The sequence below is a fragment of the Clarias gariepinus genome, chromosome 14, assembly GCF_024256425.1.
Source record: "Clarias gariepinus isolate MV-2021 ecotype Netherlands chromosome 14, CGAR_prim_01v2, whole genome shotgun sequence".
Lineage (NCBI taxonomy): Eukaryota > Metazoa > Chordata > Actinopteri > Siluriformes > Clariidae > Clarias > Clarias gariepinus.
In genome coordinates this window covers 19,706,778-19,731,508 of record NC_071113.1, presented here as the reverse complement: position 1 = coordinate 19,731,508, position 24,731 = coordinate 19,706,778, and the positions used below count along the sequence as shown (strand labels likewise).

Here is a 24,731-nt window from a genome sequence, read left to right as displayed (position 1 = left end):
TAAGGTATCTCCTCCTCCCCGTGCATTGCACATTTTGTGGTGTAAGGTCCTACAAATCTGAGACATCAGTACAGGTTGTGATTATTCCCCAACACGTGAATAATCACAACCACAAGTCAAGTTGTATTTCAAAAATCAATGGAGCGCAAGACAAGATTGAAATGTTGACAGCACTAAGGATACACAAGGTGGGACTCTAATCTAGGTTAATCAGAAAGCTTTCAGATTGTGTGACCTTAAGTCACAGCGAGAGGCACTGCTGGGATTTGAACCCAGGATCTCCTGTTTACTAGACAGGCGCTTTAACCAACTGAGCCACAGCGCCACGGGACAACGCTGGCCCCACACTTAAAACCTCAAACTCGTACCTGATAAGCTGCGGGACAGGAACTTGACTCTCGGGCTAAGGTTGTCTCCACTGGCGTGCAGCTCAATAGGAGTTTAAATGAAGTCCCACAGTGCTATACCATGCTTCACAGAGCACACCATATCTGCCAGTCATGGTGTTTTATATATATATATATATATATATATATATATATATATATATATATATAAACACTGCTTAAAAAATTAAAAGGAACACTTAGTCCCAGTTTGACTTGAACCATGCATACACATATGAGAGGCGTGCGAGTCAAACATTGGATTAAGTGCTTGACTTAGTTGTTGACATAGTTGTTCGTTTTTTAAGTAATCTATGTACTTGTTCATTGACAGCCATTGTCCTCATTTACATTTGACCAAAAGTGAGTCAGTAAAGCAGAAAAGTCACACTTGTGTGGAAGCAAACATCTGTTGACGGCAATTGGTCCAAGGCTACTCAGAATATGTTTAAATTCTTGCAAATGAAAACGTCACGGTTTATTCACTTTCGTAGCAGGGATAGAGCTATCTTGCTTGAGCTCCATGGACAAGTGTCTACCTGTGGAAACCACTTGACAACTGAGCAGAAATCCTGCCTGAAAGCAACACACCCTGCCATGACCTAAGCCCACAAGCTGTTAACACAGGCACTTAAGCCTTGAGTTCCTTATGGAGTTGGACCCACACCTCATCTGGCATACCAAGAGAAGAAACTCACAACAGGCACTGCTGGGAATTGAACCTAGGATCTGCTGTTTACAAGGCAGGCACTTTCACCAGCAAAGCCACAGTGCCAAAGGCCTGGCTGGCACCTCGGGCAAGACCCAGCACTTTTAACAGAGAGTCTCCTGGACAAGACATAACATTGCTCGCAAGGCCAAGATTTCCTCCATCGGAAAGGAAAGTGTGATTCTTGACCACGGATTTCATCTTATATGTGGTGTGTGGATGAAAAGAAGGTGACAAGCATTCGACTCTGGCGGGACTCGAACCCGCAACCTTTGAATAGCTCACCCGAGCCTAGAAGTCCAATGCGCTATCCATTGCGCCACAGAGCCAACCGAGGGAGCTGTCTGGGGTGTTTCATTTCAGGCTGCCCAAGACTCATGGAAGGCGTAGAACTTGCATGGTCAAGTTCATGAGGCAGATGCTTTTCTGTTGCCAACAATCAAATTCCACTAAATGCAAACAACTATGGCAGGAGCTGAACCCACAAGCTGTCAACAGCGTGGACAGAATGCCTTGATTTCACCATGGAATTTGCCACCCTGTCTAGTGTGGTGGATTTTTTATTCTCCCCACATCGAAGTTGCCCTAATTAGAATACTAAACAAGTACTATAACTGTAGTAAAAGAAATCAAAGAAAGACTTCAGACTCCGTGCAGATCTAGATGAAGTAAGGATAAGTTTTATTGCAGCAACAAAACAAAGTGAGCCAGCCTTGAAAATGCTTAGGATGTAACTCCAAGCATCGCCAAGAAACAGACTGATTTAACTGTGACATAGGTACCTCTTTTATACAATTTCAAAGGGGCGGAGCACTCACCTAGCCCCCTCCTTTGTATAATTTTTTTATTTCTTATCAAACAATTTTTTTACCCAATAAAAATACATTTTCTATACTACGTCATATACCTCGTCATCTGACTCCACCTCCTACTGATATTATTTTCCATTATAACTTATTTTTCATATAAATATATTTCTATTATCTTTTCACTTTTCTTGTTCAACTTAAAAAATATGGGGTGGCGCTTATGCCAACTATAAATTCTTGGTACTTCCGGTTTATCTACAGTTTTCAAGACACAGGCCATGGGTAAGCATCTCCTTCACATTATTTTTTAACTATTTGTCTTATTTTATCAATCTTGTTGTATTTACGTGTTTTATTTTGTTTTCTATAGCTAATCGCATTTGCACGAATGATCATTTCGTCCCTCCAAACGACTCGGACATGGAGAGCAGTCCGGCTCACAGCCCTACTGACTACACTCCTACTGAACCTGTCATGGATCGGGCCTCGGTGAGTTTTGCTGAGGATGAGCCCGAGCCATCTGGAGCACTATTACAGTTTCTAGAAGAGACAGGGCTCACTTTTTGTAAAACGGATGACTCCAAACCTGGTCCTTCTAAAAGACCTCGTGTGGATAGCCCTTATCCATTTTCTTTTAGGCCCGTACGGCCCGAGTCTACTACTCCGGCTCCGTCGGTCCTAAAACCTGTTTGTCATGTTAATGTTGGTACCCAGACCGATTCTAAAGTGTCTGTTGGCACCCAAACAGCTTCTACTCCCGCGCCTGTGCCAATTTTAAATCGCGGTGTTTTTGTTCCTCTCACTGATCTTCAAATTGGTTTTGTCTTGCCTCAAAGGAGGTCAGATACTTGAATTTATATGCATTTTATTATGCTATTGATGCTTACCCAGGCCCCCTATATTTTGTACTTTTATTTTGGGCCTTAAACTTTGTATCTTTATATTTTTTACTATGTAGATGCACATATTATTTTATTTCTGTGTCTACTCTTATTAAACCTATTATTCATATAACTGTGTGTGTGTGTCTTTTTTGGCTATTTGTCTGTGTCCCTTTGATTTGACATATTGCACGTGTATCCATTGTCTGTTACATCACAGAAAGGTCTGCTGAACTTGTGCGGTGTCTAGGTTACTATGACATCATGTGCATCTCATTGCAAGTCTAAGGTTTGTTAGGTACATACCGATCCTTGTTACTGTGACATCACATTGTCCTTGCCTTAACTCTGTCATCCTCATCTCACCTCTATAAGTCTTAAACAAAGTACAATTATTTTTAATTAAAATATGCTTACATATTTCCCCCTCTGTGACTTTTAAGTCACACAAAGAAAGTAATGCATCAAATAATATGTGAAATATTAGAAAGAAAAAATTTAAACACTAGTAGTTAGAACGTAGGTAACCTAGCAATTAAACTAATAACACGAAAAACTTAACTAAACGAAAAACTTAACTATTAAACTAGTAACAACTTTTAACCTCATATATCATGAAGAAAAACTTAACCTCATCATCATATACTCATCATATATCCCTTACATATTACCCCCTCACCAAACGAGCAGTTAAGGAAAGATAAGCAAAATGAGTAAATATAAGTAGGAATACGTATATATGAGTATAATAAACATGCAATGGTTATGATAGGATGAGTCCAGAGGTGGGCGAAAAAACCTTCAGTATAGCCAATTTAGAAGGAAAAATTCCACACCTTGCCAGCTTTTCATGCTCAACAGTGTATTCATCACCAGGACTTCAATCCTTATATTAAAATATGACAGAAACATTTTAAACCGTCAAAGCCACTTAAGGAGTCCGTTAGCATCTCTGTAAATTAAAGATAGTGTATCAAGAGCTTCAGTCCCTTCTTCAATCAATGTCTTTCGGTCCTCCTCAGTGAATTCAATCACATACAGGTCCTCACAGTTCCCCAGCTGTGATAGTGGAATTCGGTTCATCCTGCCCGTCTCCAGACGCAAGAAGTCTAGCCACATTTCATCAGCTTCCGGAAGAGTATCCAGTGCTCGTTGCAGGGGTATCGGCGTATTCGTCCATAAAATGTCATCCCCCAACATCACTTTAGCTATGGTCTTAGTTGCTGCCATGTAAACATCGTCAAATTCAACTACTCCACAGATATCATATCCAGCCCACTCTTCTTCAATCCCAATACCTCTATAAACGCCTAGCTTCAGATGTCTCCCAAGCTGATATGTAGTTGTTTCCAGACGAAGTCCTCTGCTTACGTCCAGGTCGAAGGCTTCCTGTGTCTTTGCCTTAATCCATTTGAAGTCCTTTGTCAAGACGTTAGCCATGGTGATGAACTCCTTGGTCCCTATTGGGTGCTGCGGATGCCAGTCAACCAGGTCATGTCTCAATTCCGCCCATCTTTTCGTTGGAGTCTTTTCCATAACCTCTTTCCATGCACCACAGCAGACTGAACAGGAAACTATCCACCTTGGGTCAGGTACCGGTTCCATTCTGCAATACATACGTGTACAGCAGAAACAAAACACAAAAACAAAACAAAACACCAAACATAAAACATACTTCTTCTATACTACTTTTTCTCTGATATAGTTACTTAAACATGGATTAAATATGTTAGATTAAAATGTGCTGCTACGCTAAACAAGTTTTTCAATGTACATGTGATTCAGTTAGTAGTCAATGGTTATTTATCCAGTGTTGTACTTCATTTCCATATAAGTGGACTCCTCCTCCTCATCTTCATCCGGTGTAATCTGGTCATGGTATTCCACAACAACAGTATATTGTCCTACCATTCTCTGAATGCTTGCTCTGGCCAGGGGAATAATGCAGCATGACAAAGTGAGTAGGGTGCCTAGCACTATCAAAACTATCGTTCCTAATTTCACAAGTAGTCCATACCAATTAGAAGGATTGAGCCAGTCAAACCAAGAGGTCCACGCGGTAGTTTTCTGTACGTCTTGGGTGACTCTAACATGTTCATCTCTCAGTTTCCGCATGGCTCTTAGTATTTTGGTTATATTACCCTCTGGGCCTGTGTGTCTTGGAATATATGTACAGCAGTCTTCTCCGATTAAGGCACATACTCCTCGTTGCGGTGCTAACAAAGTGTCCAGTGCAAATCTATTCTGCATGGTCATTACTGTTGTTCTGTCTAATTGTTCTTGTACGAGTCCTAAAACACTTAATGTGTGATTCCAAAATCTCTGTTGATTATACCATAGTAGGTTTATCCATCTTGCGTTTTTCGCAATTTGAACCCATGGAAGGAAAATTGTCGTAAACGCTCCTCCTACCCTGTTTATAACTTCATGTTCAGTTGGTACGCCTATGGGAATGCCATCCCAAGTCACTGTTATACCTCCTTCCTTATCAAACTCTTCCCATTTTTTCAATCCATCCTGACCAATTGTATCTGTAAATTTTACCTCTCGTTTGTTCCTTTTGCCTTGCTTGTTTTGTAATCCTATCACTATTAATTCTCCTTCTAGTAGCACTGGAGCACAGCATCCACTCCAGTCTTTTGGTAGAGTCTGTCTAACCGTGGTTCCCTCACAGTACCAAAATATGTCAGCTAAAGGCGTTGTACCATGCCTTAGATCTGGTTGTCTTACTTTTACTCTCTCGCTACATAACGTATCGTTAGCTTCTTTGTCACATATCCGACGCATTTCTATAGAAAATCCTGCTGCTGGTTGGGTTTCATTGCAGCTTGATGAAAGATTTCCTATCTCTACACTTCCCTCTGAGCAGATACACAGAGGATAGTTCTGTTGAACAGGTGTTATTTCACGTTGAACAGCGTCTATTGTTTCTACGGGTTGATATGTGCATTTGCTTATATTTTGCATCCATTCTGGACCATAATCTATTGCAACTGAATGTAAAAGGCAGCTGATAGGACATAGTCGTAATTCACTATATTCTGGATCGTCTTTACATTCACTTGTTCCCTGTGTTATTACTACTTTTGGTGGTTTGTTACTTCTATCATGGCACACAATGCAGTCCCTTTTTGTTAAGGAGACAGCTGTGAACTTCAACCATTGGTAGAACATGTCATTTTTCCATGTCTGATCAGTCTCTTTTCTGTTTCCGGGTATCTGTTTTATTATTTGTGGAATTATGGTTACATAGGATGCTGACTCGATATCTGATACTCTAGGTTGGTCGGATATTTTTGCTGTACATCCATGCCAATACGGTAATCCTAAGCATACTCCTCGTATTTTGCCGTTTGTTGACTTATTGAAAGCGCACCATTCATTGGAACTTGGTATTGCCTCAATCAATCCATCTAGCGAAATCATCTCGTTAGATGCAGGAATTTTCTCTAAGTCTACATAAATGCGAATTTGATCTCCTTGGGGTCGTGACTTGTCTACCTCTATCTGAAAGGTTCCTTCCCACTTTCCTATTCTTTCCCATATTGATAAACCAGCTACTATTCTTGCTCTTGTTATTGTAGCTAGTACACAATATATTTGCCTTTTCTCTTCAGTGTCCCATTCTGGTTTAGGTTTTTTACTCTTGGGGGTCCCTCCACTAATCAAAGTGATCAGTAGAAATATTATTATAACCATAGATCTTCTTCGATGATTTTGGGGGTAGTAACAGTGTGGTTTCTCCATCTGGATCACAACGGTGACACGTGGGACTATGGCCAAATAATCTACACAATATATTTCTTGGGATGTTTTTTGTTGGGTATGTTCTTTCTACGGTAGTTGATTTAAATAATCTAATCACTATCTGAGCCAGTATCAGCTTCCAACTGTCTCCGTGCTGTTTCAATTTTGGTACGTTTATCTTCTCGCTGTCTAACTTGAGCTCTTGTTCGGTGAGACGGTCCTGCTTGTTCTGCCTCTGCTTCTGCTTCTTCAAGCTCAGCTTCCCAATCTTGTATATCTTCTTGAGGCCACTCTGGCCAATAGCCCTGTTCCTCTTCCTGCTCTTCCCACGGTAACCCTTCAGTGCGTTCGTATGGATCTGGTGCTTGTTGTCTGGGTCTTTCGTCGTCTCTCTGAGGATCTGATTGCAAACCTGAAGGTCCTGCTCTTGGAGAATCAGTGTCCTCCTGAGGAAACCTATCTCTTGCCTGGTCCGGATTTGGCGCCTTGCAGCAATGATTCAAATGGTACCATACGTCTTTACCTTTAACTTTCACAGCAGTTGGAGTTGCCAACACCACCTTGTATGGTCCTTCCCTTCTAGCTTGGTCCCACTTTCTTTTGAACACTCGGATGAATACCCAGTCACCAGGCAGTACAGTTCTCTCGTCCTCTGCCTCAGCGTCCTCAGCTTGATCAGCTGCTCTCTGTCTGGTGTTATCGTGTATTGTTGCTCCCTTAACCTGTTGGAAAATAACTTTGTGTATTTCAGATAAGTGTTTCACATAATGATCGAGTTCACTTTGCAGTTGTTCAAGTGTGGGGCCTTTATAGGGCCCGCGAGTAAAGGAAGTAAGCATAGGTCTGCCAGTAAGCATTTCATGCGGAGTTAGATGCGTGTTACGGTTAGTTTGCGATCTCATGCCCATTAAGGCTAATGGCAAAGCTTGAAACCAGTTCATGCCTGTTTCTGCACATATTTTAGCCAATTTCATCTTCAGAACTCCATTTGCTCTTTCTACCATCCCCTGAGACTGGGGGTGATAAACACATCCGAATCTGTGCTTGATTTTTAACCACTGAGTAATTTTCTGTACTATCTTATTTGTGAAGTGTTTTCCATTGTCTGAACTGATTGTGTCTGGAATTCCAAATCTTGGTATCACCTCTCTACATAAGAATTTTGCTACTGCCGTTGCATCTTCCTTAGCTGTTGCCACAGCTTCTACCCATCTGCTAAATCTGTCTTCTACCACTAAGATATATCGTTTTCCTTGTATCCTAGGTTCCCCCATGTCCACATAATCAAACATTATATGCCTGAATGGCCCATCTGGCTCTGGGATGTGTCCTATCGGTGATGTAAAGTGTTTTCTAACGTTAAATCTAGCACAGATGTCACAAAACTGCGATAATGTTCGATGAACCATAGGACCTAGATAAGGCGACCACCATTCCTTTTGGATTCTCCTTATCACTTCCCCTTTTGCTACGTGATCGTTACCATGAACTTGTCTTATCAGGGTTAAAAGAAAATTTTGTGGAGCTACAAAACGCCCATCTGCACTTCGCCAAACATTAGTATCATTATTTTTTGTTGCTCCTCTTGCGAGCCATTTGCGAATCTCTTCTCCTGATGCTGCTGCCTGCATGTTCGCTAGTGAGGTTAAATCTGGTGTAGGGGGCGCATAGTCTTCAGGTATAAGTAATAATCTTTCCTCTGGCTCTGGACTTGCCCTCTGTTCTTCATCAGGACTAATGCTCGATTCTGGAGAGCTTGGTTCATTATCTCCCTGCGGATTAGGTTCTGGCTGTGCTGCTGTCTCTGGCATCATATTTATTTGGTTTACTGCTGCTTTCTTTGCTGCTTCATCTGCTGCTTCATTTCCGTCACTAACAAAAGTACCATCTTTTTTGTGTGCTGCACATTTAACTATGGCTAATCTTGATGGTAATTTGATTGCCTCTAACAGTTCTGATATTGCTTCTCCATGTACTACTGGTGTTCCGTCTGCTCTTTTGTAACCTCTTTGTGCCCATATGGGGCCATACAAATGGCATATTCCATATGCGTAAGCTGAATCTGTATATATCGTACATGCTTTGCCTTCTGCTAGCTTGCAAGCGCCTGTCAAAGCGAGTAACTCAGCTAACTGAGCAGAACAGGGTTGTGGCACATGCTCTGCTTGTGCAATTCTAAACGTTTTCCCATCTAGATCTGGTGTTACTATAGCATATCCTGCTTTATTGCTATCCCCATCTCTAAAACATGACCCATCCACAAAATATATACACTCTGGATGTGACAGAGGTTGGTTTTCTAAATCTTGGCGTGTCTTTAGATATTCTGCTGACACTATTTGACAATCGTGGGGATCTCCCTCTGCTGGGGTCATTATTCGATCCGCTGGATTTACTGTCTGACACCTTCGTATGGTCAATTCTGGTGCAGAGAGTATTACATCATATCCTGTTCTTCTGGCGTTTGTAATCACAAACGATGGACTAGTCAAGAGTGCATGTAATGCGTGGGTAGTGTACAGCGTTACTGGATGCCCCATAGTAATTGATGTTGCTTTCTCATAAGCAAATGCTGCGGCTGCCACTCCTCTGTAACAGGGAGGCATGCCTTTTTCAATATTATCGAGCGCTGTACTGTAATAAGCAATTGGTTGTTTACTAGGACCTTGTTGTTGTGTCAGAACCCCTGTGGCAAAGCCGCCACGCTCTGAGACATATAGGTGGAATGGCTTGTTATACTCTGGACTAGCAAGTGCTGGTGCTGTACAGAGTTCTCTTTTTAGTTGTTCAAAAGCTTCTAGTGCTTCAGGTGTCCATGCTAACACTGCACTATTTTTTGTTTGTCCTACTGCTTTGACTAAAGCTCTTAAGGGTGCTGTTTTTAATGCAAAGTCACATATCCAGTCTCTGCTATATCCTACCATACCTAGAAAGGATAGCATCTCTTTTACGGTTCGTGGTTTAGGTGCTTTTGATATTGCTTCCATATGTTCTGGAGATATGTGCTTAGATGTTCCTTTCAATACTCTGCCTAGATACTCTACTTCCTGCTTACAGAATTGCAATTTTTCTCTGCTAACTTTATGTCCGTTTTCAGCTAGTACTGTCAGGACTCTTAATGAATCCGCTATACATTGTTCTTTTGTTGGACTACAAATCAAAAGATCATCACAGTACTGAATCAAAGTGCTTTTAATATTTATCGAGGCTAGGTCTTGAGTTAATACTCGGTTAAATATTGATGGGCTCTCGCAGTATCCCTGTGGTAAGCGATTGTAAGACAGCTGTTGTCCCTCGTAGGTAAAAGCAAACAAGTGTTGTGATGCTGGATGTAGTGGAATACTAAAAAATGCTGAACATAGATCTATGACTGTGTACCACTGAGTGTCTTCTGGTATATTAGACAGTAGTGTATGTGGATCAGGCACTACAGGTAATTCTGCTTCTACAATTTGATTTATGGCTCGTAAATCATGCACGAGTCTCCATTTATCTGAATTGGGCTTTCTGACAGGAAATATAGGAGTATTACAAGGACTCTTCATGGGTTTTAGTACTCCAGCTTTTAATAACCCGTCTATGGTCGGTTTAATCCCTGCTATAGCTTGAGGTGTCAGTGGATATTGTCTTTGATAAGGCAGTTTTGCATTTGGTCTTATTTTTATTAAGGCTTGTCCTCCAGACTTAACTAATCCCACATCTGTAGAATGCTTTGTCCATAGTTTCTCTGGGATTGTTTTCAATAATTCTTCTTCTAATGCTAACTCTGTTTCATCTATCTGTCCTAATATCTTAACTGGCATTTGTGTATGCGATGACAACGGTATGTTACACTTCCCCCTCTGAGGGTGTGTTGACAACGTCATGTTCCCATCTATCTCTGTGTGTGTTGCCCTCATTCTATCTATTCCTGAAAATGTTAATTTCAAAAATCTCTGATCTTGTGAAATATGTACAGAAGGATTAGAGGTCTGTTCCCAGTTAGTCACTTTAGCTGCTTGCTTTACCATCAGTCCTAATTCTTTGGATTGTGTCTTTTCCCCCACTAATAGGGAAATATGAGGTGCTGCATTAGGTACTTGATACCAATTTTCCATTTGTTCAGTCAGGTGTACAGTAATGGCTGCTCCTGGAGCACCTACAATTATGTCTCCTAGGGACACATCAGTGACTGTGTTTTCTATCACATCTGACCACAATTGAGCATATTCTTCATCTTGACTTCCTTGATCATAATACATAGTACAGTGAAGTGGTAAGGTTACTTTTTTGCAATCTGGTCGACGTTGCATAATCCATTCTTCCCATAGATTCTGTGCATGTTGAGCTCCTTTGCCTTCGCACAGTAGCCAATATACTGTATCTGAGTTGTTTTGTTTCTCCGTGATCTGTAAGAATTGTCCCATTGTTACATACAATCCTTTAGTATTACATTGAATTTTTGCTTTAAGTTTACACAATAAATCTCTTCCCAGCAAATTAACTGGAGTAGTAGGTGAAAATAACAAGGGTGCTGTTATAGTGGTGTCTTCTAATGATATTATTTGGGGCTCTGTAAAATGCAATACTTGTGATAGTCCCGAGAAGCCTGTGGTTTTTATCGTATTGCTTGAGAGGGGGAGCTGTGAGCCTTCGCGTCCTATACATGAGTATGTGGCACCCGTGTCAATCATAAATGGAATTGGTCGTGAATTATTTATAGACACCATTACAGTTGGTTCCTGCTGTGGATGCAGTGTTGAGACATACTGCATCTGCTCCCCCTCTGGCTCCTCTGGGCCTCGTCAATTCCAGTTCTGTGGCCCCATCCAGGGACCTGCCCACTGATTCTGAGGCTGTCCTTGTGTCCATGGTCCAGTGGGTTGTCTTGGACCAGGAGGTCCCATATTTCCTCGGGGTGCTTGTATTGCTCCATAGGGTCCCTGAGGTTGAGGTCCATTTTGGATTCCCCATGCCAGCTGTGGACAGTTTCTTCTAATGTGGCCTGCTCCTCCACACTGCCAGCACTGCATGTCTTGAGTATTTGGACCCATTTGTCCTGGAGCATTCATTCTGAATTGTTGTCTTCTTGGTTGCTGTTGATATGGTCCCCTTTGTCCCCTGCCTACAAAAGGTCTGGGACCTTGTCCTTGCCACCTCATGGGTGGATTCTGTCCTTGTTGGTTTCCAGGATGCACATATGTTGGAGGGGCATTAGCTGCTGTTGGTTGTTGTGTTTGTTGCGCTGGTCCAGCGGGGGCTGGTGCTGTCTGATTTTCAGGCACCATTACCGCTGCTTGGACTTGACCCTTACTTTTCTCCTTTTCCTTTTTCTTTGCAGCTACGAATTCTCCCAGTTGTATTTTGTGTAACTGGGTTGCAATTGACTCAGCAGTTTCTTTGGCCTCCCTCTTCTTCTTTCGATGTTGGTCTACATAATGTACAACGTGTGCTTGGAATGTTTCCCATGGTAGGGTATTCAGCCCCACTACTCCTTCTAGGGCTGCTTGAACTTCTTGAGGCATGCACTTTTTCAGCATCATTCGGAACAGGCTCTTACTTGTATCTGTTTGATCCCAGGAACCTCCAGTTTCCTCTCTCCATTTGGCTTGGAAGTTATTGATGAACTTTACAGCATTCTCATCTTCTCCCAGTATCACTGATTCTAGCTTTCCTGGATCCATTTTGGTAGGGTAAGCTTTTCTCAGGGCATCCCATATTCTGTTTCTGAGAGGCCCAAATGCTAGGGTATCTCCTCTGTTCTGTCCTGTTAATGTATGCAGATTAGCTTCATCCAGTATTTCTGTGGTTTTTACTTTCCCAATGGTTTGTGCTAGAATAGCTTTTACATCTCCCAGTGCTAGGAGGTGTCCAGTGGTTTTCTCTTCAAACTGTGTTATCCATCTTTGTGCTCCATTGCATAGATCTGGTAGTTGATTAGCCAGGCCTGTCATGTCCATGAATGACCATGGTACATACTTGTACTGATTTCCTTTTTCCACGAGTGGGTAATGTCCAAACGAGGTGTAGCCCTGTGAGTTGGACATGTGTTGTCCATTAGAGCGAGTTTGTCTTTCATTTTCTCCTTCATCAGGCCAGGTCGAGAGCACCTCCCATCTTAATGGTCTTTCTGATGTAGATAGTTTTGTTGCGGCTTTTTTCATTTTCTTTTGTGAATTCCTTATGCGTTTTTCAATTCGGTTTTCTATTTGACTGATTGCTTCGTCGAGGGCGTCACTGTCGTCATCTTCTTCCATTGCATTGGAACCTTGCTGCTGGCATTCGCTTCTGCATTGGTCACCACGTCGTGGTGTGCTTGTCTTTTCTTTTCTTCCTGTTCTTTCTCTTGCTTCTTTTTCCGATTCAATGATCAAGTGCCCTTTTACTTTTCTTTTTACTGGTTGTTGTTGATCTATCTCAATTACCTCTTCTTCCTCTGTTCCCGTTTCATTTCTGTCAGACTCTTGATGCGATGATGCGTGTGATTCTTCGGAACATGAATTTATGCAGCTCTCTCTTTCCAGATCCTCTCCTCTCCATCTCTCAAGGGACAGCTTTTCTCTATGGTGTTCCATCATCCTTCTTTTAGATGTAGCTTGTTGTTCATTCCTGTGTCCCTTTATTTCTGACAGGAATTGCGCATTTCGTTCTTTCAGTCTTTTCATTTCTTTTCCACTGTTTTGTAGTTCTTTAGGTTTTCTTGGTTCACATGGTTCTGTTTCTCCCTCTTTACTCCATTCTCTTTCGTCGTCATCACTCTGTTTGTGAGCCATTGATTCCTGTTCTGTTTCTTCAACTTGTCTGTTCATCCACTCAGAATCACATGACGTCACTTTTATCTGTCCCGTCACACGTCCTTCAAATCCCCATGCTCCTCCATTTTGTTCTTGCAACTCTAGTTGTGGGTACATTCCTCTATCCATCTGTTGCATGTGTTCCTCAGTGTATGGTGGTGGTCTCTCTAGTTCTAAGCTTGTTTTCTCTTTTCTACCCTTTTGGGCTTTTTCTTTCCTGTCTTCACTTCTTTCTGACTTCTGATCCTTTTTTCCTTCTTTAGCTTGTTTTTGTCTCTCCTGTTCCTTTCCTTCATTTTCGAACCATTCTACAATTTCTAACTTTTGTTTTAATTTAATTTTTTCCTTGCTGCCCTTTTCTTTACTTGTGTGTCTAAGCATTTCTTTTACTTCCTTACAACATTCTTCATTAAAGGTTCCCTCTTTAGGCCATTGCAACTCTCCTGATGTCCTGTCATGCCATTTCATCATGCATTTTCTAATGTATTTTTCGTCTTCTTTATGTTTAGCTATAATTAAGTCTACAGGTGTCGCTGGCTTTGGCCATGCACCTTTGCGGCAGAACAGCTTCCCCATCACACACTTCTGTCCTGATTTATAATGTAGATTCTTGTGTCTCTTTTCTCTATTTTTTACTATAGTTCTCTTGCTATGTGTTTTATGACCGCTGCCGATTTTCAACAACTGTCTTTTCTCTATATATTTTTTAAGCATCAATTTTCCACTGGCATCAATATCAGAGGCGTAACGATTTTGTCAAGGGTCTGAAAAATTATTCTCCCGTCTGGTCCAAAAGGTACTATCATAAATTCACTATTGTTGTCAACCACCCACATACGACTTAGCACTGCCGGACTTGTCTGTGTTCCTGTTAGTCTATACCTTTTTGCTTTTCGTCCGTCCGTACCTTCTTCTAAATACAATATATCAAACTCTGGGTATGTTTGCAGCAGCGAAATGAGCGGGGTTAAGCTAGGAGGTCCTCCTATTCCTCCAAATTCTGTTGTGGTATTTATTACTTTCAAACGAACCTCTTTAGGAACTAAGCCAAGGAAATGACTCATATCTTCATTCTAAAATATGATGTAACAATTAAGGTGTGCATGTCACAGTTAAGCTCTAACACATCAGGTATTAGCGAAAGCCTAAGCGTCCACTCCCCCTTATCACACTCTTTTACTAAAAGTAGATCCTTTCCTGGATTATTCAACAACCATCTATTTGTTCCACTCTGATCTGACTCCAAAATTCTAAACTCCCGTTCGCACTTAGTTAAAACTCCTTCTTCACTTATCTGCTCATCCCAGTTAATCTCTCTAACTTCACTTATCATCTGATATCCTCTATATATTTGGCCACTATCTATTATTATTAGTATTGTGTCGTCGACTACACAACACGTAGAGGTACCTTTTATATCTTATTTGAAACTAAACTAATATATTACGCAAATGTACACTAGTTCAAAAAATTATTACATTATAATATTACTATGCTGACTTATTCAACACCTGTACCACTTTCGTGTCACAGTGAAGCTTATGTCACAGAGGAAGTTTATGTCACAGTGAGCTTACAGTGATGTATGATAGCGCATCACAGATTACATCACAGACAAGACTTATGTCACAGTCACAGATTACATCACAGACAAGACCTGTGTCACAGTAAGCTCTATGTCACTGTAAGCTCTGTCTGCAATGTGTACTATTACTTTATTATTGTCAAAAAATCTCTACTGCCGTATCTCTTATTACCTTATAGTTTACACATACACATAACTTCAACGAAAGGCTTCACACATAAATATAACACTCATACACAGTTAAAAGCCACAGATACAAAACATATAACACACAGAGCAAGCGCTTTAAAACCGATTCAGAGTTTTAGGTACTCTAAACAATTTCTAAAATAAAACAATTTATTACACAACACAACCTGGGCCCAGAAAACTTCAATACCACCTGTAGGAATTTTTAAAATTGCAATCGCTTTTATGTTCCCTAGCGATACCTCATATTCATGGGTTCTAGCCCTAGGAAACTCAATAGCGATACCTCACACAAGTGGGTTCTAGCCCTAGGACTCGAGATTACAGCACAACCACCTACAGGACTTTTTCACAATAAAACCTAAAAAGTAACACCTGGCTGCACTCGCGTCTCAGAACGGTGAGTCACCTATATGTTCTGTGCCTGACGGCGGACTCAGGAATTTTCCACCTGCCACGTCTGGAGCCTCAGCTCCTACTTAGTGTATTGCAGGACTTTTTTTCGTGGGTCCAGCCCCACTGGTTGGCGATTCCTCGTCAGGTCTCGACCTAACACAGTGGCGTTACCTCACTTATCGCACAACATATAAAATTATAAAATATACATAAAACAAAAATCACACAACAAACATAAAACACATGGAGATCTCCTTAATGTTTCGTTACTTCATCCAGTCTTTTTGTTAAATAAACATAGCAATTTATTTATCAATCAATTTATCAATTTTGGCAACTTTAAAATGATTTTGTTCAATATACCTTAGGAGTTACCCCCTCTGGCTGGAACACGCACACTAACAGACCATGAACTTCCAATGCAGAAATTTGATCAAACAGGTTTTCTGCTTACCTTTTTTATGCCGGCACAAGTTGATGGTCTGTCAGCCCGCGGTGGTCCCAGGTCCCCGGAGGGGCCCTCCGTGAAGGCAATCACGTCGGGGTCACCAAGAACTGTGGTGGATTTTTTATTCTCCCCACATCGAAGTTGCCCTAATTAGAATACTAAACAAGTACTATAACTGTAGTAAAAGAAATCAAAGAAAGACTTCAGACTCCGTGCAGATCTAGATGAAGTAAGGATAAGTTTTATTGCAGCAACAAAACAAAGTGAGCCAGCCTTGAAAATGCTTAGGATGTAACTCCAAGCATCGCCAAGAAACAGACTGATTTAACTGTGACATAGGTACCTCTTTTATACAATTTCAAAGGGGCGGAGCACTCACCTAGCCCCCTCCTTTGTATAATTTTTTTATTTCTTATCAAACAATTTTTTACCCAATAAAAATACATTTTCTATACTACGTCATATACCTCGTCATCTGACTCCACCTCCTACTGATATTATTTTCCATTATAACTTATTTTTCATATAAATATATTTCTATTATCTTTTCACTTTTCTTGTTCAACTTAAAAAATATGGGGTGGCGCTTATGCCAACTATAAATTCTTGGTACTTCCGGTTTATCTACAGTTTTCAAGACACAGGCCATGGGTAAGCATCTCCTTCACATTATTTTTTAACTATTTGTCTTATTTTATCAATCTTGTTGTATTTACGTGTTTTATTTTGTTTTCTATAGCTAATCGCATTTGCACGAATGATCATTTCGTCCCTCCAAACGACTCGGACATGGAGAGCAGTCCGGCTCACAGCCCTACTGACTACACTCCTACTGAACCTGTCATGGATCGGGCCTCGGTGAGTTTTGCTGAGGATGAGCCCGAGCCATCTGGAGCACTATTACAGTTTCTAGAAGAGACAGGGCTCACTTTTTGTAAAACGGATGACTCCAAACCTGGTCCTTCTAAAAGACCTCGTGTGGATAGCCCTTATCCATTTTCTTTTAGGCCCGTACGGCCCGAGTCTACTACTCCGGCTCCGTCGGTCCTAAAACCTGTTTGTCATGTTAATGTTGGTACCCAGACCGATTCTAAAGTGTCTGTTGGCACCCAAACAGCTTCTACTCCCGCGCCTGTGCCAATTTTAAATCGCGGTGTTTTTGTTCCTCTCACTGATCTTCAAATTGGTTTTGTCTTGCCTCAAAGGAGGTCAGATACTTGAATTTATATGCATTTTATTATGCTATTGATGCTTACCCAGGCCCCCTATATTTTGTACTTTTATTTTGGGCCTTAAACTTTGTATCTTTATATTTTTTACTATGTAGATGCACATATTATTTTATTTCTGTGTCTACTCTTATTAAACCTATTATTCATATAACTGTGTGTGTGTGTCTTTTTTGGCTATTTGTCTGTGTCCCTTTGATTTGACATATTGCACGTGTATCCATTGTCTGTTACATCACAGAAAGGTCTGCTGAACTTGTGCGGTGTCTAGGTTACTATGACATCATGTGCATCTCATTGCAAGTCTAAGGTTTGTTAGGTACATACCGATCCTTGTTACTGTGACATCACATTGTCCTTGCCTTAACTCTGTCATCCTCATCTCACCTCTATAAGTCTTAAACAAAGTACAATTATTTTTAATTAAAATATGCTTACACTAGCCCTGTCTGGTTTGGAAGGTTATTCATCTCTGGCTGTAAAAAAGGCAGAAAAGGGATAGCTCTCGCACCACCAGGTGATTGTTGCACTAGGCACTGCTCAGATTACACAGGAGCATGAAGACCTATTCATATACACATTAGAGTAAGCTCTAGATAACATATTAAATAAGGTATCTCCTCCTCCCCGTGCATTGCACATTTTGTGGTGTAAGGTCCTACAAATCTGAGACATCAGTACAGGTTGTGATTATTCCCCAACACGTGAATAATCACAACCACAAGTCAAGTTGTATTTCAAAAATCAATGGAGCGCAAGACAAGATTGAAATGTTGACAGCACTAAGGATACACAAGGTGGGACTCTAATCTAGGTTAATCAGAAAGCTTGCAGATTGTGTGACCTTAAGTCACAGCGAGAGGCACTGCTGGGATTCGAACCCCAGGATCTCCTGTTTACTAGACAGGCGCTTTAACCAACTGAGCCACAGCGCCACAGGACAACGCTGGCCCCACACTTAAAACCTCAAACTCGTACCTGATAAGCTGCGGGACAGGAACTTGACTCTCGGGCTAAGGTTGTCTCCACTGGCGTGCAGCTCAATAGGAGTTTAAATGAAGTCCCACAGTGCTATACCATGCTCCACAGAGCACACCATATCTGCCAGTCATGGTGTTATATATATATATATATATATATATATATATATATAAACACTGCTTAAAAAATTAAAAGGAACACTTAGTCCCAGTTTGACTTGAACCATGCATACACATATGAGAGGCGTGCGAGTCAAACATTGGATTAAGTGCTTGACTTAGTTGTTGACATAGTTGTTCGTTTTTTAAGTAATCTATGTACTTGTTCATTGACAGCCATTGTCCTCATTTACATTTGACCAAAAGTGAGTCAGTAAAGCAGAAAAGTCACACTTGTGTGGAAGCAAACATCTGTTGACGGCAATTGGTCCAAGGCTACTCAGAATATGTTTAAATTCTTGCAAATGAAAACGTCACGGTTTATTCACTTTCGTAGCAGGGATAGAGCTATCTTGCTTGAGCTCCATGGACAAGTGTCTACCTGTGGAAACCACTTGACAACTGAGCAGAAATCCTGCCTGAAAGCAACACAGCCAAGATTTCCTCCATCGGAAAGGAAAGTGTGATTCTTGACCACGGATTTCATCTTATATGTGGTGTGTGGATGAAAAGAAGGTGACAAGCATTCGACTCTGGCGGGACTCGAACCCGCAACCTTTGAATAGCTCACCCGAGCCTAGAAGTCCAATGCGCTATCCATTGCGCCACAGAGCCAACCGAGGGAGCTGTCTGGGGTGTTTCATTTCAGGCTGCCCAAGACTCATGGAAGGCGTAGAACTTGCATGGTCAAGTTCATGAGGCAGATGCTTTTCTGTTGCCAACAATCAAATTCCACTAAATGCAAACAACTATGGCAGGAGCTGAACCCACAAGCTGTCAACAGCGTGGACAGAATGCCTTGATTTCACCATGGAATTTGCCACCCTGTCTAGCCCTGTCTGGTTTGGAAGGTTATTCATCTCTGGCTGTAAAAAAGGCAGAAAAGGGATAGCTCTCGCACCACCAGGTGATTGTTGCACTAGGCACTGCTCAGATTACACAGGAGCATGAAGACCTATTCATATACACATTAGAGTAAGCTCTAGATAACATATTAAATAAGGTATCTCCTCCTCCCCGTGCATTGCACATTTTGTGGTGTAAGGTCCTACAAATCTGAGACATCAGTACAGGTTGTGATTATTCCCCAACACGTGAATAATCACAACCACAAGTCAAGTTGTATTTCAAAAATCAATGGAGCGCAAGACAAGATTGAAATGTTGACAGCACTAAGGATACACAAGGTGGGACTCTAATCTAGGTTAATCAGAAAGCTTTCAGATTGTGTGACCTTAAGTCACAGCGAGAGGCACTGCTGGGATTTGAACCCAGGATCTCCTGTTTACTAGACAGGCGCTTTAACCAACTGAGCCACAGAGCCACGGGACAATGCTGGCCCCACACTTAAAACCTCAAACTCGTACCTGATAAGCTGCGGGACAGGAACCTGACTCTCGGGCTAAGGTTGTCTCCACTGGCGTGCAGCTCAATAGGAGTTTAAATGAAGTCCCACAGTGCTATACCATGCTTCACAGAGCACACCATATCTGCCAGTCATGGTGTTTTATATATATATATATATATATATATATATATATATATATATATAAACACTGCTTAAAAAATTAAAAGGAACACTTAGTCCCAGTTTGACTTGAACCATGCATACACATATGAGAGGCGTGCGAGTCAAACATTGGATTAAGTGCTTGACTTAGTTGTTCACATAGTTGTTCTTTTTTTAAGTAATCTATGTACTTGTTCATTGACAGCCATTGTCCTCATTTACATTTGACCAAAAGTGAGTCAGTAAAGCAGAAAAGTCACACTTGTGTGGAAGCAAACATCTGTTGACGGCAATTGGTCCAAGGCTACTCAGAATATGTTTAAATTCTTGCAAATGAAAACGTCACGGTTTATTTACTTTCGTAGCAGGGATAGAGCTATCTTGCTTGAGCTCCATGGACAAGTGTCTACCTGTGGAAACCACTTGACAACTGAGCAGAAATCCTGCCTGAAAGCAACACACCCTGCCATGACCTAAGCCCACAAGCTGTTAACACAGGCACTTAAGCCTTGAGTTCCTTATGGAGTTGGACCCACACCTCATCTGGCATACCAAGAGAAGAAACTCACAACAGGCACTGCTGGGAATTGAACCTAGGATCTGCTGTTTACAAGGCAGGCACTTTCACCAGCGAAGCCACAGTGCCAAAGGCCTGGCTGGCACCTCGGGCAAGACCCAGCACTTTTAACAGAGAGTCTCCTGGACAAGACATAACATTGCTCGCACGGCCAAGATTTCCTCCATCGGAAAGGAAAGTGTGATTCTTGACCACGGATTTCATCTTATATGTGGTGTGTGGATGAAAAGAAGGTGACAAGCATTCGACTCTGGCGGGACTCGAACCCGCAACCTTTGAATAGCTCACACGAGCCTAGAAGTCCAATGCGCTATCCATTGCGCCACAGAGCCAACCGAGGGAGCTGTCTGGGGTGTTTCATTTCAGGCTGCCCAAGACTCATGGAAGGCGTAGAACTTGCATGGTCAAGTTCATGAGGCAGATGCTTTTCTGTTGCCAACAATCAAATTCCACTAAATGCAAACAACTATGGCAGGAGCTGAACCCACAAGCTGTCAACAGCGTGGACAGAATGCCTTGATTTCACCATGGAATTTGCCACCCTGTCTAGCCCTGTCTGGTTTGGAAGGTTATTCATCTCTGGCTGTAAAAAAGGCAGAAAAGGGATAGCTCTCGCACCACCAGGTGATTGTTGCACTAGGCACTGCTCAGATTACACAGGAGCATGAAGACCTATTCATATACACATTAGAGTAAGCTCTAGATAACATATTAAATAAGGTATCTCCTCCTCCCCGTGCATTGCACATTTTGTGGTGTAAGGTCCTACAAATCTGAGACATCAGTACAGGTTGTGATTATTCCCCAACACGTGAATAATCACAACCACAAGTCAAGTTGTATTTTAAAAATCAATGGAGCACAAGACAAGATTGAAATGTTGACAGCACTAAGGATACACAAGGTGGGACTCTAATCTAGGTTAATCAGAAAGCTTGCAGATTGTGTGACATTAACTGACAGCGAGAGGCACTGCTGGGATTCGAACCCAGGATCTCCTGTTTACTAGACAGGCGCTTTAACCAACTGAGCCACAGCGCCACGGGACACTGCTGGTCCCACACTTAAAACCTCAAACTCGTACCTGATAAGCTGCGGGACAGGAACTTGACTCTCGGGCTAAGGTTGTCTCCACTGGCGTGCAGCTCAATAGGAGTTTAAATGAAGTCCCACAGTGCTATACCATGCTCCACAGAGCACACCATATCTGCCAGTCATGGTGTTACATATATATATATATATATATATATATATATATATAAACACTGCTTAAAAAATTAAAAGGAACACTTAGTCCCAGTTTGACTTGAACCATGCATACACATATGAGAGGCGTGCGAGTCAAACATTGGATTAAATGCTTGACTTAGTTGTTGACATAGTTGTTCTTTTTTTAAGTAATCTATGTACTTGTTCATTGACAGCCATTGTCCTCATTTACATTTGACCAAAAGTGAGTCAGTAAAGCAGAAAAGTCACACTTGTGTGGAAGCAAACATCTGTTGACGGCAATTGGTCCAAGGCTACTCAGAATATGTTTAAATTCTTGCAAATGAAAACGTCACGGTTTATTCACTTTCGTAGCAGGGATAAAGCTATCTTGCTTGAGCTCCATGGACAAGTGTCTACCTGTGGAAACCACTTGACAACTGAGCAGAAATCCTGCCTGAAAGCAACACAGCCAAGATTTCCTCCATCGGAAAGGAAAGTGTGATTCTTGACCACGGATTTCATCTTATATGTGGTGTGTGGATGAAAAGAAGGTGACAAGCATTCGACTCTGGCGGGACTCGAACCCGCAACCTTTGAATAGCTCACCCGAGCCTAGAAGTCCAATGCACTATCCATTGCGCCACAGAGCCAACCGAGGGAGCTGTCTGGGGTGTTTCATTTCAGGCTGCCCAAGACTCATGGAAGGCGTAGAACTTGCATGGTCAAGTTCATGAGGCAGATGCTTTTCTGTTGCCAACAATCAAATTCCACTAAATGCAAACAACTATGGCAGGAGCTGAACCCACAAGCTGTCAACAGCGTGGACAGAATGCCTTGATTTCACCATGGAATTTGCCACCCTGTCTAGCCCTGTCTGGTTTGGAAGGTTATTCATCTCTGGCTGTAAAAAAGGCAGAAAAGGGATAGCTCTCGCACCACCAGGTGATTGTTGCACTAGGCACTGCTCAGATTACACAGGAGCATGAAGACCTATTCATATACACATTAGAGTAAGCTCTAGATAACATATTAAATAAGGTATCTCCTCCTCCCCGTGCATTGCACATTTTGTGGTGTAAGGTCCTACAAATCTGAGACATCAGTACAGGTTGTGATTATTCCCCAACACGTGAATAATCACAACCACAAGTTATGGAAGTAAATTTTATTTGATTTTCTTTGGTTTTACTTCCTTTTAAGGAATAAATGGTAGCCCATAGGAAAGTACTCAGAAATGTGTGTGCGAAGCTGCACGTATAGGCCTGAGATTCTGCTTGCATAAACAGTCTGATATATACATTGAGGCCCCTAGACTGGGGAAGCTTGAAGAACCCCAGATGTTTAGGATGACATCGTTGCATGTAGAATGAATTCTTTTGTCCTGGTTGACTATATAAGTGGCGAGCCGACGGGACAGTGTTGCGATTCTGCAGTCTCCCCCAGCCGTTATTGCATGATAAATAAAGGTCGTGATCTTCTGAAACCAAAGCCTGGGTCTTCAATCAATTTCCACACCATCTTGGCGCTGCGAGCAGGGTGGTGAAGGGGCAAAGGTGTGGCTGATCACCGTGGGCATCCTTGGCGGGCAGCACAAACAGGTGGCCACCTAAAAAGGTAAGCAACTTTTGCTTATATACTTAGTTTGTGTTGTTTGCTGGGATAACCCGTGGTGGTAAGGACACCTGATAAAGACCTCTCCAAATTAAGTAGTCTCTACATGGGCTTTGGTTCCAGAAAGAAATGCATGCATCAGCTTACTAACTGTTGTACTGATAGTAAATTGATAAAATAAGCATTGCATTTGTCTGTTTTGTTGTCAAGAGGGCATTGATTGATGGCAGCAATAACAGGTGGTATGAGAGAGCGCATTTGAGTATCTATTTAAGTTGCTAAGAGGGCAATATAAAAGGTAGATAGTCTTGATATTAATTTGTCCTTATTGTCAAGTGGGCCTTGATTGGATGGCAATAGGGAAAAGCAGGTTAATACGGAGTTGCGCTTAATTAGTAATATTGTTTGTGTGAGGATACGCAACAATTAATAAAATAATACCCTTTTGTATGAGGAACACTTTGGTGTCGTAAGCATTTTGTAGCCACCTTAAAATTTGTATTGTATGGGGTTTTGTGGCATTTATTGATATCTTTTCCTATGCGGAATGTACGGGTGTACATCATAAGCATTGTGTCATAACTTTCTATGAGGAGCACTGTTTTGTGCCATTAAGTTGAATGCAATTGCAATTGTTTGTGTCTAATTGATGTTGTGTCTGTCTATTACTGTTTGAGTGTGTGAGAGCTCTATGTGTGCCTGAGTGTGCCTGAGAGAGAGAGAGAGAGAGAGAGAGAGAGAGAGAGAGAGAGGCTGGTTGAGTGAAGTCATAAGCTTCGTGTCGAGTAAACAGGCCTGGACCTCCCGAGGGAATTGTGTGTACAACCCTCAGAGGGGGGGCAGCTTGTTGCCAGACCGGAGTCGTGTGTGTGTGTATGAGCCCTTATTAGTTAATAACTAAATAAAGAGTTAAATAGTTAAACATCATTCAATAAAAGGGACACGTGTGAGAGTATTAATGAGCCCCAATTAGTGGAGGGGACAAGTATGTAAAGAATAAGCCCTATTTTCCAGGAAAAAAGGGATAAAGTATGAATGCTTAAGCCTATGAATAAATAAATAAATAAATAAATAAATAAATAAATAAAAAGTTTGAAGTGGTGAGTGTGTTTGAACCCTATATTAATACTGTGCAATTACTCGGTTACTGTGTATAAAATATACTGTGATTTTGGCAATATTGTACATTAAGAAGTGATTATCATTTTAAAGCTTGTTAAGGAAGGTGGATATTTCTGGCAGTATACAATATTGGATGTTGTTATAAGTAAAAGTTTATTCATTAAAATAAGTGCATAGGCACAAGTTAACGTACGACTAAGTGGTGGTGAAGTAGATTATAAAGCATAATGGCAGCCTCTCCAGAGGAGATATTAGTGCTGAAACATCCTTTGTGTGCAGATCTCATAACTAAGGTCTCCAATAAATGGCAAAAGCGGACTAAAGATCTGTTTACTAAATGGCCAAAGGGAGGGTCATTTGATGTGACACTGTGTTCGGAGATGGAAGTTTTGATCAGAAATTATAAAA

General features: G+C 41.5%; 5 non-coding genes across 5 annotated transcripts; all 5 read right to left on the bottom strand.

Moving 5' to 3' along the window:
- Positions 1-251: 251 nt before the first annotated feature.
- trnat-agu (transfer RNA threonine (anticodon AGU)) lies at positions 252-325 on the bottom strand. The gene has a single exon. It is a non-coding gene; the product is annotated as a tRNA-Thr (tRNA).
- A 1,012-nt stretch (positions 326-1,337) lies between these two features.
- On the bottom strand, positions 1,338-1,424 carry trnar-ucu (transfer RNA arginine (anticodon UCU)). Its single transcript is given in 2 exon segments — positions 1,338-1,373; positions 1,388-1,424. It is a non-coding gene; the product is annotated as a tRNA-Arg (tRNA).
- A 17,395-nt stretch (positions 1,425-18,819) lies between these two features.
- On the bottom strand, positions 18,820-18,906 carry trnar-ucu (transfer RNA arginine (anticodon UCU)). The gene is given in 2 exon segments: positions 18,820-18,855; positions 18,870-18,906. It is a non-coding gene; the product is annotated as a tRNA-Arg (tRNA).
- A 1,717-nt stretch (positions 18,907-20,623) lies between these two features.
- On the bottom strand, positions 20,624-20,710 carry trnar-ucu (transfer RNA arginine (anticodon UCU)). Its single transcript is given in 2 exon segments — positions 20,624-20,659; positions 20,674-20,710. It is a non-coding gene; the product is annotated as a tRNA-Arg (tRNA).
- Positions 20,711-21,345: 635 nt separating this feature from the next.
- Positions 21,346-21,419, bottom strand: trnat-agu (transfer RNA threonine (anticodon AGU)). The gene has a single exon. It is a non-coding gene; the product is annotated as a tRNA-Thr (tRNA).
- Positions 21,420-24,731: the final 3,312 nt, after the last annotated feature.